Below are 17,931 nucleotides of genomic sequence, written 5' to 3'. Positions count from 1 at the left end.
CCTCTAACTGTGGGAGAGAGAGGACGAGAAAGGGAGAGAGGAAGAGCGAGAGAGAGGACGAGAAAGAGAGAGAGGACGAGAAAGAGAGAGAGGACGAGAAAGAGAGAGAGGACGAGAAAGAGAGAGAGGACGAGAAAGAGAGAGAGGACGAGAAAGAAAGAGAGGACGAGAAAGAGAGAGAGGACGAGCGAGAGAGAGGAATGTTCCAGGTTCGTGGAATTTGAAACTACGTTTTCCTCTAACTGTGGGAGAGAGAGGACGAGAAAGAGCGAGAGGAAGAGCAAGAGAGAGGACGAGCAAGCGAGAGGACGAGCAAGAGAGAGGACGAGCGAGAGAGAGGACGAGAAAGAGAGAGGACGAGAAAGAGAGAGGGCGAGAAGGAGAGAGAGAAATGTTCCAGGGACGAGCGAGAGAGAGGACGAGAAAGAGAGAGAGAGGGCGAGAAAGAGAGAGAGAAATGTTCCAGAGACGAGAAAGAGAGAGGGCGAGAAAGAGAGAGAGAAATGTTCCAGAGACGAGAAAGAGAGAGGACGAGAAAGAGAGATAGGACGAGCGAGAGAGAGGACGAGTGAGAGAGAGGGCGAGCCAGAGAGAGAGCGAGAAAGAGAGAGAGGACGAGAAAGAGAGAGGGCGAGAAAGAGAGAAAGAGAAAGAGAGAGGACGAGCGATTTGCATAGGATGTTCTATAAGGTGTGTGATACCTTCATATTTTTCTTCCAGAGGTTTATCACTATTGATTGAGGCTTCGTAACTATTGTCTGTCAATACAAAACCGTTTCAAAGCCTGCACGTTTAATTCTGGACCATGAAGGCCGAACTGTTGATATTACTGGTAAAGAAGTTACACTGACTCATCGTATGCCCAAATTAAAAGCAAATATTAGAGCTCAAAAAAACAAAAAATTAACCCAACTATTAACTACCCAAGAAGTGTACTGTAAATTTTACGATCCGCGGGTTGAAACCAAATCCACAGTTAGAGGAAAACGTAGTTTCAAATTCCACGAACCTGGAACATTTGAGACTCTTGGGCAGAAAAATCGTACGCAAGCAAAATTGGAAATACTACAAAAAGAAATAGCGTAAACTGCTATAAGAACTGGAATTTCATCTGCTGCACGACTCGCTTTATTAAGTGCCATTGTACCAAAGAAAGAAAATAAGGAAGATGATATACCTGAAATTGAATGATGGGATAGTTTTCTGGTGGGATAGCTCGTCCAGAGAGAGAGGACGAGCAAGAGAGAGGACGAGCGAGAGAGAGAAGACATGCATGAGAGAGAGGACGAGAAAGAGAGAGAGGAAGAGAGAGAGAGAGAGGACGAGAAAGAGAGAGAGGACGACAAAGAGAGAGAGGACGACAAAGAGAGAGAGGACGACAAAGAGAGAGAGGACGACAAAGAGAGAGAGGACGACAAAGAGAGAGAGGACGACAAAGAGAGAGAGGACGAGAAAGAGAGAGAGGACGAGAAAGAGAGAGAGGACGAGAAAGAGAGAGAGGACGAGAAAGAGAGAGAGGACGACAAAGAGAGAGAGGACGAGCGAGAGAGAGAGGACGAGAAAGAGAGAGAGGACGAGAAAGAGAGAGAGGACGAGAAAGAGAGAGAGGACGAGAAAGAGAGAGAGGACGAGAAAGAGAGAGAGGACGAGCGAGAGAGAGGACGAGCGAGAGAGAGGACGAGCGAGAGAGAGGACGAGCGAGAGAGAGGACGAGCGAGAGAGAGGACGAGCGAGAGAGAGGACGAGCGAGAGAGAGGACGAGCGAGAGAGAGAAGACATGCATGAGAGAGAGGACGAGAAAGAGAGAGAGGAAGAGAGAGAGAGAGAGGACGAGAAAGAGAGAGAGGACGACAAAGAGAGAGAGGACGACAAAGAGAGAGGACGAGCGAGAGAGAGGACGAGCGAGAGAGAGGACGAGCGAGAGAGAGGACGAGCGAGAGAGAGGACGAGCGAGAGAGAGGACGAGCGAGAGAGAGGACGAGCGAGAGAGAGGACGAGCGAGAGAGAGGACGAGCGAGAGAGAGGACGAGCGAGAGAGAGGACGAGCGAGAGAGAGGACGAGCGAGAGAGAGGACGAGCGAGAGAGAGGACGAGCGAGAGAGAGGACGAGCGAGAGAGAGGACGAGCGAGAGAGAGGACGAGCGAGAGAGAGGACGAGCGAGAGAGAGGACGAGCGAGAGAGAGGACGAGCGAGAGAGAGGACGAGCGAGAGAGAGGACGAGCGAGAGAGAGGACGAGCGAGAGAGAGGACGAGCGAGAGAGAGGACGAGCGAGAGAGAGGACGAGCGAGAGAGAGGACGAGCGAGAGAGAGGACGAGCGATTTGCATAGGATGTTCTATAAGGTATGTGATACCTTCATATTTTTCTTAAGCGTAAACTGCTATAAGAACTGGAATTTCATCTGCTGCACGACTCACTTTATTAAGTGCCATTGTACCAAAGAAAGAAAATAAGGAAGATGATATACCTGAAATTGAATGATGGGATAGTTTTCTGGTGGGATAGCTCGTCCAGAGAGAGAGGACGAGCAAGAGAGAGGACGAGAAAGAGAGAGAGGACGAGAAAGAGAGAGAGGACGAGAAAGAGAGAGAGGACGAGAAAGAGAGAGAGGACGAGAAAGAGAGAGAGGACGAGAAAGAGAGAGAGGACGAGAAAGAGAGAGAGGACGAGAAAGAGAGAGAGGACGAGAAAGAGAGAGAGGACGAGAAAGAGAGAGAGGACGAGAAAGAGAGAGAGGACGAGAAAGAGAGAGAGGACGAGAAAGAGAGAGAGGACGAGAAAGAGAGAGAGGACGAGAAAGAGAGAGAGGACGAGAAAGAGAGAGAGGACGAGAAAGAGAGAGAGGACGAGAAAGAGAGAGAGGACGAGAAAGAGAGAGAGGACGAGAAAGAGAGAGAGGACGAGAAAGAGAGAGAGGACGAGAAAGAGAGAGAGGACGAGAAAGAGAGAGAGGACGAGAAAGAGAGAGAGGACGAGAAAGAGAGAGAGGACGAGAAAGAGAGAGAGGACGAGAAAGAGAGAGAGGACGAGAAAGAGAGAGAGGACGAGAAAGAGAGAGAGGACGAGAAAGAGAGAGAGGACGAGAAAGAGAGAGAGGACGAGAAAGAGAGAGAGGACGAGAAAGAGAGAGAGGACGAGAAAGAGAGAGAGGACGAGAAAGAGAGAGAGGACGAGAAAGAGAGAGAGGACGAGAAAGAGAGAGAGGACGAGAAAGAGAGAGAGGACGAGAAAGAGAGAGAGGACGAGAAAGAGAGAGAGGACGAGAAAGAGAGAGAGGACGAGAAAGAGAGAGAGGACGAGAAAGAGAGAGAGGACGAGAAAGAGAGAGAGGACGAGAAAGAGAGAGAGGACGAGAAAGAGAGAGAGGACGAGAAAGAGAGAGAGGACGAGAAAGAGAGAGAGGACGAGAAAGAGAGAGAGGACGAGAAAGAGAGAGAGGACGAGAAAGAGAGAGAGGACGAGAAAGAGAGAGAGGACGAGAAAGAGAGAGAGGACGAGAAAGAGAGAGAGGACGAGAAAGAGAGAGAGGACGAGAAAGAGAGAGAGGACGAGAAAGAGAGAGAGGACGAGCGAGAGAGAGGACGAGCGAGAGAGAGGACGAGCGAGAGAGAGGACGAGCGAGAGAGAGGACGAGCGAGAGAGAGGACGAGCGAGAGAGAGGACGAGCGAGAGAGAGGACGAGCGAGAGAGAGGACGAGCGAGAGAGAGGACGAGCGAGAGAGAGGACGAGCGAGAGAGAGGACGAGCGAGAGAGAGGACGAGCGAGAGAGAGGACGAGCGAGAGAGAGGACGAGCGAGAGAGAGGACGAGCGAGAGAGAGGACGAGCGAGAGAGAGGACGAGCGAGAGAGAGGACGAGCGAGAGAGAGGACGAGCGAGAGAGAGGACGAGCGAGAGAGAGGACGAGCGATTGGCATAGGATGTTCTATAAGGTATGAGATACCTTCATATTTTTCTTAAGCGTAAACTGCTATAAGAACTGGAATTTCATCTGCTGCACGACTCACTTTATTAAGTGCCATTGTACCAAAGAAAGAAAATAAGGAAGATGATATACCTAAAATTGAATGATGGGATAGTTTTCTGGTGGGATAGCTCGTCCAGAGAGAGAGGACGAGCAAGAGAGAGGACGAGAAAGAGAGAGAGGACGAGAAAGAGAGAGAGGACGAGAAAGAGAGAGAGGACGAGAAAGAGAGAGAGGACGAGAAAGAGAGAGAGGACGAGAAAGAGAGAGAGGACGAGAAAGAGAGAGAGGACGAGAAAGAGAGAGAGGACGAGAAAGAGAGAGAGGACGAGAAAGAGAGAGAGGACGAGAAAGAGAGAGAGGACGAGAAAGAGAGAGAGGACGAGAAAGAGAGAGAGGACGAGAAAGAGAGAGAGGACGAGCGAGAGAGAGGACGAGAAAGAGAGAGAGGACGAGAAAGAGAGAGAGGACGAGAAAGAGAGAGAGGACGAGAAAGAGAGAGAGGACGAGAAAGAGAGAGAGGACGAGAAAGAGAGAGAGGACGAGAAAGAGAGAGAGGACGAGAAAGAGAGAGAGGACGAGAAAGAGAGAGAGGACGAGAAAGAGAGAGAGGACGAGAAAGAGAGAGAGGACGAGAAAGAGAGAGAGGACGAGAAAGAGAGAGAGGACGAGAAAGAGAGAGGACGAGCGAGATGATATACCTGAAATTGAATGATGGGATAGTTTTCTGGTGGGATAGCTCGTCCAGAGAGAGAGGACGAGCAAGAGAGAGGACGAGAAAGAGAGAGAGGACGAGAAAGAGAGAGAGGACGAGAAAGAGAGAGAGGACGAGAAAGAGAGAGGACGAGCGAGAGAGAGGACGAGCGAGAGAGAGGACGAGCGAGAGAGAGGACGAGCGAGAGAGAGGACGAGCGAGAGAGAGGACGAGCGAGAGAGAGGACGAGCGAGAGAGAGGACGAGCGAGAGAGAGGACGAGCGAGAGAGAGGACGAGCGAGAGAGAGGACGAGCGAGAGAGAGGACGAGCGAGAGAGAGGACGAGCGAGAGAGAGGACGAGCGAGAGAGAGGACGAGCGAGAGAGAGGACGAGCGAGAGAGAGGACGAGCGAGAGAGAGGACGAGCGAGAGAGAGGACGAGCGATTGGCATAGGATGTTCTATAAGGTATGAGATACCTTCATATTTTTCTTAAGCGTAAACTGCTATAAGAACTGGAATTTCATCTGCTGCACGACTCACTTTATTAAGTGCCATTGTACCAAAGAAAGAAAATAAGGAAGATGATATACCTGAAATTGAATGATGGGATAGTTTTCTGGTGGGATAGCTCGTCCAGAGAGAGAGGACGAGCAAGAGAGAGGACGAGAAAGAGAGAGAGGACGAGAAAGAGAGAGAGGACGAGAAAGAGAGAGAGGACGAGAAAGAGAGAGAGGACGAGAAAGAGAGAGAGGACGAGAAAGAGAGAGAGGACGAGAAAGAGAGAGAGGACGAGAAAGAGAGAGAGGACGAGAAAGAGAGAGAGGACGAGAAAGAGAGAGAGGACGAGAAAGAGAGAGAGGACGAGAAAGAGAGAGAGGACGAGAAAGAGAGAGAGGACGAGAAAGAGAGAGAGGACGAGCGAGAGAGAGGACGAGAAAGAGAGAGAGGACGAGAAAGAGAGAGAGGACGAGAAAGAGAGAGAGGACGAGAAAGAGAGAGAGGACGAGAAAGAGAGAGAGGACGAGAAAGAGAGAGAGGACGAGAAAGAGAGAGAGGACGAGAAAGAGAGAGAGGACGAGAAAGAGAGAGAGGACGAGAAAGAGAGAGAGGACGAGAAAGAGAGAGAGGACGAGAAAGAGAGAGAGGACGAGAAAGAGAGAGAGGACGAGAAAGAGAGAGGACGAGCGAGATGATATACCTGAAATTGAATGATGGGATAGTTTTCTGGTGGGATAGCTCGTCCAGAGAGAGAGGACAAGCAAGAGAGAGGACGAGAAAGAGAGAGAGGACGAGAAAGAGAGAGAGGACGAGAAAGAGAGAGAGGACGAGAAAGAGAGAGGACGAGCGAGAGAGAGGACGAGCGAGAGAGAGGACGAGCGAGAGAGAGGACGAGCGAGAGAGAGGACGAGCGAGAGAGAGGACGAGAAAGAGAGAGAGGACGAGAAAGAGAGAGAGGACGAGAAAGAGAGAGAGGACGAGAAAGAGAGAGAGGACGAGAAAGAGAGAGAGGACGAGAAAGAGAGAGAGGACGACAAAGAGAGAGAGGACGAGCGAGAGAGAGAGGACGAGAAAGAGAGAGGACGAGAAAGAGAGAGAGGACGAGAAAGAGAGAGAGGACGAGAAAGAGAGAGAGGACGAGAAAGAGAGAGGACGAGCGAGAGAGAGGACGAGCGAGAGAGAGGACGAGCGAGAGAGAGGACGAGCGAGAGAGAGGACGAGCGAGAGAGAGGACGAGCGAGAGAGAGGACGAGCGAGAGAGAGGACGAGCGAGAGAGAGGACGAGCGAGAGAGAGGACGAGCGAGAGAGAGGACGAGCGAGAGAGAGAACGAGCGAGAGAGAGGACGAGCGAGAGAGAGGACGAGCGAGAGAGAGGACGAGCGAGAGAGAGGACGAGCGAGAGAGAGGACGAGCGAGAGAGAGGACGAGCGAGAGAGAGGACGAGCGAGAGAGAGGACGAGCGAGAGAGAGGACGAGCGAGAGAGAGGACGAGCGAGAGAGAGGACGAGCGAGAGAGAGGACGAGCGAGAGAGAGGACGAGCGAGAGAGAGGACGAGCGAGAGAGAGGACGAGCGAGAGAGAGGACGAGCGAGAGAGAGGACGAGCGAGAGAGAGGACGAGCGAGAGAGAGGACGAGCGAGAGAGAGGACGAGCGAGAGAGAGGACGAGCGAGAGAGAGGACGAGCGAGAGAGAGGACGAGCGAGAGAGAGGACGAGCGAGAGAGAGGACGAGCGAGAGAGAGGACGAGCGAGAAAGAGGACGAGCGAGAGAGAGGACGAGCGAGAGAGAGGACGAGCGAGAGAGAGGACGAGCGAGAGAGAGGACGAGCGAGAGAGAGGACGAGCGAGAGAGAGGACGAGCGAGAGAGAGGACGAGCGAGAGAGAGGACGAGCGAGAGAGAGGACGAGCGAGAGAGAGGACGAGCGAGAGAGAGGACGAGCGAGAGAGAGGACGAGCGATTTGCATAGGATGTTCTATAAGGTATGTGATACCTTCATATTTTTCTTAAGCGTAAACTGCTATAAGAACTGGAATTTCATCTGCTGCACGACTCACTTTATTAAGTGCCATTGTACCAAAGAAAGAAAATAAGGAAGATGATATACCTGAAATTGAATGATGGGATAGTTTTCTGGTGGGATAGCTCGTCCAGAGAGAGAGGACGAGCAAGAGAGAGGACGAGAAAGAGAGAGAGGACGAGAAAGAGAGAGAGGACGAGAAAGAGAGAGAGGACGAGAAAGAGAGAGAGGACGAGAAAGAGAGAGAGGACGAGAAAGAGAGAGAGGACGAGAAAGAGAGAGAGGACGAGAAAGAGAGAGAGGACGAGAAAGAGAGAGAGGACGAGAAAGAGAGAGAGGACGAGAAAGAGAGAGAGGACGAGAAAGAGAGAGAGGACGAGAAAGAGAGAGAGGACGAGAAAGAGAGAGAGGACGAGAAAGAGAGAGAGGACGAGAAAGAGAGAGAGGACGAGAAAGAGAGAGAGGACGAGAAAGAGAGAGAGGACGAGAAAGAGAGAGAGGACGAGAAAGAGAGAGAGGACGAGAAAGAGAGAGAGGACGAGAAAGAGAGAGAGGACGAGAAAGAGAGAGAGGACGAGAAAGAGAGAGAGGACGAGAAAGAGAGAGAGGACGAGAAAGAGAGAGAGGACGAGAAAGAGAGAGAGGACGAGAAAGAGAGAGAGGACGAGAAAGAGAGAGAGGACGAGAAAGAGAGAGAGGACGAGAAAGAGAGAGAGGACGAGAAAGAGAGAGAGGACGAGAAAGAGAGAGAGGACGAGAAAGAGAGAGAGGACGAGAAAGAGAGAGAGGACGAGAAAGAGAGAGAGGACGAGAAAGAGAGAGAGGACGAGAAAGAGAGAGAGGACGAGAAAGAGAGAGAGGACGAGAAAGAGAGAGAGGACGAGAAAGAGAGAGAGGACGAGAAAGAGAGAGAGGACGAGAAAGAGAGAGAGGACGAGAAAGAGAGAGAGGACGAGAAAGAGAGAGAGGACGAGAAAGAGAGAGAGGACGAGAAAGAGAGAGAGGACGAGAAAGAGAGAGAGGACGAGAAAGAGAGAGAGGACGAGAAAGAGAGAGAGGACGAGAAAGAGAGAGAGGACGAGAAAGAGAGAGAGGACGAGAAAGAGAGAGAGGACGAGAAAGAGAGAGAGGACGAGAAAGAGAGAGAGGACGAGAAAGAGAGAGAGGACGAGAAAGAGAGAGAGGACGAGCGAGAGAGAGGACGAGCGAGAGAGAGGACGAGCGAGAGAGAGGACGAGCGAGAGAGAGGACGAGCGAGAGAGAGGACGAGCGAGAGAGAGGACGAGCGAGAGAGAGGACGAGCGAGAGAGAGGACGAGCGAGAGAGAGGACGAGCGAGAGAGAGGACGAGCGAGAGAGAGGACGAGCGAGAGAGAGGACGAGCGAGAGAGAGGACGAGCGAGAGAGAGGACGAGCGAGAGAGAGGACGAGCGAGAGAGAGGACGAGCGAGAGAGAGGACGAGCGAGAGAGAGGACGAGCGATTGGCATAGGATGTTCTATAAGGTATGAGATACCTTCATATTTTTCTTAAGCGTAAACTGCTATAAGAACTGGAATTTCATCTGCTGCACGACTCACTTTATTAAGTGCCATTGTACCAAAGAAAGAAAATAAGGAAGATGATATACCTGAAATTGAATGATGGGATAGTTTTCTGGTGGGATAGCTCGTCCAGAGAGAGAGGACGAGCAAGAGAGAGGACGAGAAAGAGAGAGAGGACGAGAAAGAGAGAGAGGACGAGAAAGAGAGAGAGGACGAGAAAGAGAGAGAGGACGAGAAAGAGAGAGAGGACGAGAAAGAGAGAGAGGACGAGAAAGAGAGAGAGGACGAGAAAGAGAGAGAGGACGAGAAAGAGAGAGAGGACGAGAAAGAGAGAGAGGACGAGAAAGAGAGAGAGGACGAGAAAGAGAGAGAGGACGAGAAAGAGAGAGAGGACGAGAAAGAGAGAGAGGACGAGCGAGAGAGAGGACGAGAAAGAGAGAGAGGACGAGAAAGAGAGAGAGGACGAGAAAGAGAGAGAGGACGAGAAAGAGAGAGAGGACGAGAAAGAGAGAGAGGACGAGAAAGAGAGAGAGGACGAGAAAGAGAGAGAGGACGAGAAAGAGAGAGAGGACGAGAAAGAGAGAGAGGACGAGAAAGAGAGAGAGGACGAGAAAGAGAGAGAGGACGAGAAAGAGAGAGAGGACGAGAAAGAGAGAGAGGACGAGAAAGAGAGAGAGGACGAGAAAGAGAGAGGACGAGCGAGATGATATACCTGAAATTGAATGATGGGATAGTTTTCTGGTGGGATAGCTCGTCCAGAGAGAGAGGACGAGCAAGAGAGAGGACGAGAAAGAGAGAGAGGACGAGAAAGAGAGAGAGGACGAGAAAGAGAGAGAGGACGAGAAAGAGAGAGGACGAGCGAGAGAGAGGACGAGCGAGAGAGAGGACGAGCGAGAGAGAGGACGAGCGAGAGAGAGGACGAGCGAGAGAGAGGACGAGAAAGAGAGAGAGGACGAGAAAGAGAGAGAGGACGAGAAAGAGAGAGAGGACGAGAAAGAGAGAGAGGACGAGAAAGAGAGAGAGGACGACAAAGAGAGAGAGGACGAGCGAGAGAGAGAGGACGAGAAAGAGAGAGGACGAGAAAGAGAGAGAGGACGAGAAAGAGAGAGAGGACGAGAAAGAGAGAGAGGACGAGAAAGAGAGAGGACGAGCGAGAGAGAGGACGAGCGAGAGAGAGGACGAGCGAGAGAGAGGACGAGCGAGAGAGAGGACGAGCGAGAGAGAGGACGAGCGAGAGAGAGGACGAGCGAGAGAGAGGACGAGCGAGAGAGAGGACGAGCGAGAGAGAGGACGAGCGAGAGAGAGGACGAGCGAGAGAGAGGACGAGCGAGAGAGAGGACGAGCGAGAGAGAGAACGAGCGAGAGAGAGGACGAGCGAGAGAGAGGACGAGCGAGAGAGAGGACGAGCGAGAGAGAGGACGAGCGAGAGAGAGGACGAGCGAGAGAGAGGACGAGCGAGAGAGAGGACGAGCGAGAGAGAGGACGAGCGAGAGAGAGGACGAGCGAGAGAGAGGACGAGCGAGAGAGAGGACGAGAAAGAGAGAGAGGACGAGAAAGAGAGAGAGGACGACAAAGAGAGAGAGGACGACAAAGAGAGAGAGGACGAGCGAGAGAGAGAGGACGAGCGAGAGAGAGAGGACGAGCGAGAGAGAGAGGACGAGCGAGAGAGAGGACGAGCGAGAGAGAGGACGAGCGAGAGAGAGGACGAGCGAGATGATATACCTGAAATTGAATGATGGGATAGTTTTCTGGTGGGATAGCTCGTCCAGAGAGAGAGGACGAGCAAGAGAGAGGACGAGAAAGAGAGAGAGGACGAGAAAGAGAGAGAGGACGAGAAAGAGAGAGAGGACGAGAAAGAGAGAGAGGACGACAAAGAGAGAGAGGACGAGCGAGAGAGAGAGGACGAGAAAGAGAGAGAGGACGAGAAAGAGAGAGAGGACGACAAAGAGAGAGAGGACGACAAAGAGAGAGAGGACGACAAAGAGAGAGAGGACGACAAAGAGAGAGAGGACGACAAAGAGAGAGAGGACGACAAAGAGAGAGAGGACGAGCGAGAGAGAGAGGACGAGCGAGAGAGAGAGGACGAGCGAGAGAGAGAGGACGAGCGAGAGAGAGAGGACGAGCGAGAGAGAGAGGACGAGCGAGAGAGAGGACGAGCGAGAGAGAGGACGAGCGAGAGAGAGGACGAGCGAGAGAGAGGACGAGCGAGAGAGAGGACGAGCGAGAGAGAGGACGAGCGAGAGAGAGGACGAGCGAGAGAGAGGACGAGCGAGAGAGAGGACGAGCGAGATGATATACCTGAAATTGAATGATGGGATAGTTTTCTGGTGGGATAGCTCGTCCAGAGAGAGAGGACGAGCAAGAGAGAGGACGAGAAAGAGAGAGAGGACGAGAAAGAGAGAGAGGACGAGAAAGAGAGAGAGGACGAGAAAGAGAGAGAGGACGAGAAAGAGAGAGAGGACGAGAAAGAGAGAGAGGACGAGAAAGAGAGAGAGGACGAGAAAGAGAGAGAGGACGAGAAAGAGAGAGAGGACGAGAAAGAGAGAGAGGACGAGAAAGAGAGAGAGGACGAGAAAGAGAGAGAGGACGAGAAAGAGAGAGAGGACGAGAAAGAGAGAGAGGACGAGAAAGAGAGAGAGGACGAGAAAGAGAGAGAGGACGAGAAAGAGAGAGAGGACGAGAAAGAGAGAGAGGACGAGAAAGAGAGAGAGGACGAGAAAGAGAGAGAGGACGAGAAAGAGAGAGAGGACGAGAAAGAGAGAGAGGACGAGAAAGAGAGAGAGGACGAGAAAGAGAGAGAGGACGAGAAAGAGAGAGAGGACGAGAAAGAGAGAGAGGACGAGAAAGAGAGAGAGGACGAGAAAGAGAGAGAGGACGAGAAAGAGAGAGAGGACGAGCGAGAGAGAGGACGAGCGAGAGAGAGGACGAGCGAGAGAGAGGACGAGCGAGAGAGAGGACGAGCGAGAGAGAGGACGAGCGAGAGAGAGGACGAGCGAGAGAGAGGACGAGCGAGAGAGAGGACGAGCGAGAGAGAGGACGAGCGAGAGAGAGGACGAGCGAGATGATATACCTGAAATTGAATGATGGGATAGTTTTCTGGTGGGATAGCTCGTCCAGAGAGAGAGGACGAGCGAGAGAGAGGACGAGCGAGATGATATACCTGAAATTGAATGATGGGATAGTTTTCTGGTGGGATAGCTCGTCCAGAGAGAGAGGACGAGCAAGAGAGAGGACGAGAAAGAGAGAGAGGACGAGAAAGAGAGAGAGGACGAGAAAGAGAGAGAGGACGAGAAAGAGAGAGAGGACGAGAAAGAGAGAGAGGACGAGAAAGAGAGAGAGGACGAGAAAGAGAGAGAGGACGAGAAAGAGAGAGAGGACGAGAAAGAGAGAGAGGACGAGAAAGAGAGAGAGGACGAGCGAGAGAGAGAGGACGAGCGAGAGAGAGAGGACGAGAAAGAGAGAGGACGAGCGAGAGAGAGGACGAGCGAGAGAGAGGACGAGAAAGAGAGAGAGGACGAGAAAGAGAGAGAGGACGAGAAAGAGAGAGAGGACGAGAAAGAGAGAGGACGAGCGAGAGAGAGGACGAGCGAGAGAGAGGACGAGCGAGAGAGAGGACGAGCGAGAGAGAGGACGAGCGAGAGAGAGGACGAGCGAGAGAGAGGACGAGCGAGAGAGAGGACGAGCGAGAGAGAGGACGAGCGAGAGAGAGGACGAGCGAGAGAGAGGACGAGCGAGAGAGAGGACGAGCGAGATGATATACCTGAAATTGAATGATGGGATAGTTTTCTGGTGGGATAGCTCGTCCAGAGAGAGAGGACGAGCAAGAGAGAGGACGAGAAAGAGAGAGAGGACGAGAAAGAGAGAGAGGACGAGAAAGAGAGAGAGGACGAGAAAGAGAGAGAGGACGAGAAAGAGAGAGAGGACGAGAAAGAGAGAGAGGACGAGAAAGAGAGAGAGGACGAGAAAGAGAGAGAGGACGAGAAAGAGAGAGAGGACGAGAAAGAGAGAGAGGACGAGAAAGAGAGAGAGGACGAGAAAGAGAGAGAGGACGAGAAAGAGAGAGAGGACGAGAAAGAGAGAGAGGACGAGAAAGAGAGAGAGGACGAGAAAGAGAGAGAGGACGAGAAAGAGAGAGAGGACGAGAAAGAGAGAGAGGACGAGAAAGAGAGAGGACGAGCGAGAGAGAGGACGAGCGAGAGAGAGGACGAGCGAGAGAGAGGACGAGCGAGAGAGAGGACGAGCGAGAGAGAGGACGAGCGAGAGAGAGGACGAGCGAGAGAGAGGACGAGCGAGAGAGAGGACGAGCGAGAGAGAGGACGAGCGAGAGAGAGGACGAGCGAGAGAGAGGACGAGCGAGAGAGAGGACGAGCGAGAGAGAGGACGAGCGAGAGAGAGGACGAGCGAGAGAGAGGACGAGCGAGATGATATACCTGAAATTGAATGATGGGATAGTTTTCTGGTGGGATAGCTCGTCCAGAGAGAGAGGACGAGCAAGAGAGAGGACGAGAAAGAGAGAGAGGACGAGAAAGAGAGAGAGGACGAGAAAGAGAGAGAGGACGAGAAAGAGAGAGAGGACGAGAAAGAGAGAGAGGACGAGAAAGAGAGAGAGGACGAGCGAGAGAGAGGACGAGAAAGAGAGAGAGGACGAGCGAGAGAGAGGACGAGAAAGAGAGAGAGGACGAGAAAGAGAGAGAGGACGAGCGAGAGAGAGGACGAGAAAGAGAGAGAGGACGAGAAAGAGAGAGAGGACGAGAAAGAGAGAGAGGACGAGAAAGAGAGAGAGGACGAGAAAGAGAGAGAGGACGAGAAAGAGAGAGGACGAGCGAGAGAGAGGACGAGCGAGAGAGAGGACGAGCGAGAGAGAGGACGAGCGAGAGAGAGGACGAGCGAGAGAGAGGACGAGCGAGAGAGAGGACGAGCGAGAGAGAGGACGAGCGAGAGAGAGGACGAGCGAGAGAGAGGACGAGCGAGAGAGAGGACGAGCGAGAGAGAGGACGAGCGAGAGAGAGGACGAGCGAGAGAGAGGACGAGCGAGAGAGAGGACGAGCGAGATGATATACCTGAAATTGAATGATGGGATAGTTTTCTGGTGGGATAGCTCGTCCAGAGAGAGAGGACGAGCAAGAGAGAGGACGAGAAAGAGAGAGAGGACGAGAAAGAGAGAGAGGACGAGAAAGAGAGAGAGGACGAGAAAGAGAGAGAGGACGAGAAAGAGAGAGAGGACGAGAAAGAGAGAGAGGACGAGAAAGAGAGAGAGGACGAGAAAGAGAGAGAGGACGAGAAAGAGAGAGAGGACGAGAAAGAGAGAGAGGACGAGCGAGAGAGAGGACGAGCGAGAGAGAGGACGAGCGAGAGAGAGGACGAGCGAGAGAGAGGACGAGCGAGAGAGAGGACGAGCGAGAGAGAGGACGAGCGAGAGAGAGGACGAGCGAGAGAGAGGACGAGCGAGATGATATACCTGAAATTGAATGATGGGATAGTTTTCTGGTGGGATAGCTCGTCCAGAGAGAGAGGACGAGCAAGAGAGAGGACGAGAAAGAGAGAGAGGACGAGAAAGAGAGAGAGGACGAGAAAGAGAGAGAGGACGAGAAAGAGAGAGAGGACGAGAAAGAGAGAGAGGACGAGAAAGAGAGAGAGGACGAGAAAGAGAGAGAGGACGAGAAAGAGAGAGAGGACGAGAAAGAGAGAGAGGACGAGAAAGAGAGAGAGGACGAGAAAGAGAGAGAGGACGAGAAAGAGAGAGAGGACGAGAAAGAGAGAGAGGACGAGAAAGAGAGAGAGGACGAGAAAGAGAGAGAGGACGAGAAAGAGAGAGAGGACGAGAAAGAGAGAGAGGACGAGAAAGAGAGAGAGGACGAGAAAGAGAGAGAGGACGAGAAAGAGAGAGAGGACGAGAAAGAGAGAGAGGACGAGAAAGAGAGAGAGGACGAGAAAGAGAGAGAGGACGAGAAAGAGAGAGAGGACGAGAAAGAGAGAGAGGACGAGAAAGAGAGAGAGGACGAGAAAGAGAGAGAGGACGAGAAAGAGAGAGAGGACGAGAAAGAGAGAGAGGACGAGAAAGAGAGAGAGGACGAGAAAGAGAGAGAGGACGAGAAAGAGAGAGAGGACGAGAAAGAGAGAGAGGACGAGAAAGAGAGAGAGGACGAGAAAGAGAGAGAGGACGAGAAAGAGAGAGAGGACGAGAAAGAGAGAGAGGACGAGAAAGAGAGAGAGGACGAGAAAGAGAGAGAGGACGAGAAAGAGAGAGAGGACGAGAAAGAGAGAGAGGACGAGCGAGAGAGAGGACGAGCGAGAGAGAGGACGAGAAAGAGAGAGAGGACGAGCGAGAGAGAGGACGAGCGAGAGAGAGGACGAGCGAGAGAGAGGACGAGCGAGAGAGAGGACGAGCGAGAGAGAGGACGAGCGAGATGATATACCTGAAATTGAATGATGGGATAGTTTTCTGGTGGGATAGCTCGTCCAGAGAGAGAGGACGAGCGAGAGAGAGGACGAGAAAGAGAGAGAGGACGAGAAAGAGAGAGAGGACGAGAAAGAGAGAGAGGACGAGAAAGAGAGAGAGGACGAGAAAGAGAGAGAGGACGAGAAAGAGAGAGAGGACGAGAAAGAGAGAGAGGACGAGAAAGAGAGAGAGGACGAGAAAGAGAGAGAGGACGAGAAAGAGAGAGAGGACGAGAAAGAGAGAGAGGACGAGAAAGAGAGAGAGGACGAGAAAGAGAGAGAGGACGAGAAAGAGAGAGAGGACGAGAAAGAGAGAGAGGACGAGAAAGAGAGAGAGGACGAGAAAGAGAGAGAGGACGAGAAAGAGAGAGAGGACGAGAAAGAGAGAGAGGACGAGAAAGAGAGAGAGGACGAGAAAGAGAGAGAGGACGAGAAAGAGAGAGAGGACGAGAAAGAGAGAGAGGACGAGAAAGAGAGAGAGGACGAGAAAGAGAGAGAGGACGAGAAAGAGAGAGAGGACGAGAAAGAGAGAGAGGACGAGAAAGAGAGAGAGGACGAGCGAGAGAGAGGACGAGCGAGAGAGAGGACGAGCGAGATGATATACCTGAAATTGAATGATGGGATAGTTTTCTGGTGGGATAGCTCGTCCAGAGAGAGAGGACGAGCAAGAGAGAGGACGAGAAAGAGAGAGAGGACGAGAAAGAGAGAGAGGACGAGAAAGAGAGAGAGGACGAGAAAGAGAGAGAGGACGAGAAAGAGAGAGAGGACGAGAAAGAGAGAGAGGACGAGAAAGAGAGAGAGGACGAGAAAGAGAGAGAGGACGAGAAAGAGAGAGAGGACGAGAAAGAGAGAGAGGACGAGAAAGAGAGAGAGGACGAGAAAGAGAGAGAGGACGAGAAAGAGAGAGAGGACGAGAAAGAGAGAGAGGACGAGAAAGAGAGAGAGGACGAGAAAGAGAGAGAGGACGAGAAAGAGAGAGAGGACGAGAAAGAGAGAGAGGACGAGAAAGAGAGAGAGGACGAGAAAGAGAGAGAGGACGAGAAAGAGAGAGAGGACGAGAAAGAGAGAGAGGACGAGAAAGAGAGAGAGGACGAGAAAGAGAGAGAGGACGAGAAAGAGAGAGAGGACGAGAAAGAGAGAGAGGACGAGAAAGAGAGAGAGGACGAGAAAGAGAGAGAGGACGAGAAAGAGAGAGAGGACGAGAAAGAGAGAGAGGACGAGAAAGAGAGAGAGGACGAGAAAGAGAGAGAGGACGAGAAAGAGAGAGAGGACGAGAAAGAGAGAGAGGACGAGAAAGAGAGAGAGGACGAGAAAGAGAGAGAGGACGAGAAAGAGAGAGAGGACGAGAAAGAGAGAGAGGACGAGAAAGAGAGAGAGGACGAGAAAGAGAGAGAGGACGAGAAAGAGAGAGAGGACGAGAAAGAGAGAGAGGACGAGAAAGAGAGAGAGGACGAGAAAGAGAGAGAGGACGAGAAAGAGAGAGAGGACGAGAAAGAGAGAGAGGACGAGAAAGAGAGAGAGGACGAGAAAGAGAGAGAGGACGAGAAAGAGAGAGAGGACGAGAAAGAGAGAGAGGACGAGAAAGAGAGAGAGGACGAGAAAGAGAGAGAGGACGAGAAAGAGAGAGAGGACGAGAAAGAGAGAGAGGACGAGAAAGAGAGAGAGGACGAGAAAGAGAGAGAGGACGAGAAAGAGAGAGAGGACGAGAAAGAGAGAGAGGACGAGAAAGAGAGAGAGGACGAGAAAGAGAGAGAGGACGAGAAAGAGAGAGAGGACGAGAAAGAGAGAGAGGACGAGAAAGAGAGAGAGGACGAGAAAGAGAGAGAGGACGAGAAAGAGAGAGAGGACGAGAAAGAGAGAGAGGACGAGAAAGAGAGAGAGGACGAGAAAGAGAGAGAGGACGAGAAAGAGAGAGAGGACGAGAAAGAGAGAGAGGACGAGAAAGAGAGAGAGGACGAGAAAGAGAGAGAGGACGAGAAAGAGAGAGAGGACGAGAAAGAGAGAGAGGACGAGAAAGAGAGAGAGGACGAGAAAGAGAGAGAGGACGAGAAAGAGAGAGAGGACGAGAAAGAGAGAGAGGACGAGAAAGAGAGAGAGGACGAGAAAGAGAGAGAGGACGAGAAAGAGAGAGAGGACGAGAAAGAGAGAGAGGACGAGAAAGAGAGAGAGGACGAGAAAGAGAGAGAGGACGAGCGAGAGAGAGGACGAGCGAGAGAGAGGACGAGCGAGAGAGAGGACGAGCGAGATGATATACCTGAAATTGAATGATGGGATAGTTTTCTGGTGGGATAGCTCGTCCAGAGAGAGAGGACGAGCAAGAGAGAGGACGAGAAAGAGAGAGAGGACGAGAAAGAGAGAGAGGACGAGAAAGAGAGAGAGGACGAGAAAGAGAGAGAGGACGAGAAAGAGAGAGAGGACGAGAAAGAGAGAGAGGACGAGAAAGAGAGAGAGGACGAGAAAGAGAGAGAGGACGAGAAAGAGAGAGAGGACGAGAAAGAGAGAGAGGACGAGAAAGAGAGAGAGGACGAGAAAGAGAGAGAGGACGAGAAAGAGAGAGAGGACGAGAAAGAGAGAGAGGACGAGAAAGAGAGAGAGGACGAGAAAGAGAGAGAGGACGAGAAAGAGAGAGAGGACGAGAAAGAGAGAGAGGACGAGAAAGAGAGAGAGGACGAGAAAGAGAGAGAGGACGAGAAAGAGAGAGAGGACGAGAAAGAGAGAGAGGACGAGAAAGAGAGAGAGGACGAGAAAGAGAGAGAGGACGAGAAAGAGAGAG

Source organism: Tetranychus urticae, chromosome 1, assembly GCF_039701765.1.
Source record: "Tetranychus urticae isolate SD_2017Ah chromosome 1, NJAU_TeUrti_SD_1.0, whole genome shotgun sequence".
NCBI classification, from domain to species: domain Eukaryota; kingdom Metazoa; phylum Arthropoda; class Arachnida; order Trombidiformes; family Tetranychidae; genus Tetranychus; species Tetranychus urticae.
This window is presented reverse-complemented; position numbering follows the sequence as displayed.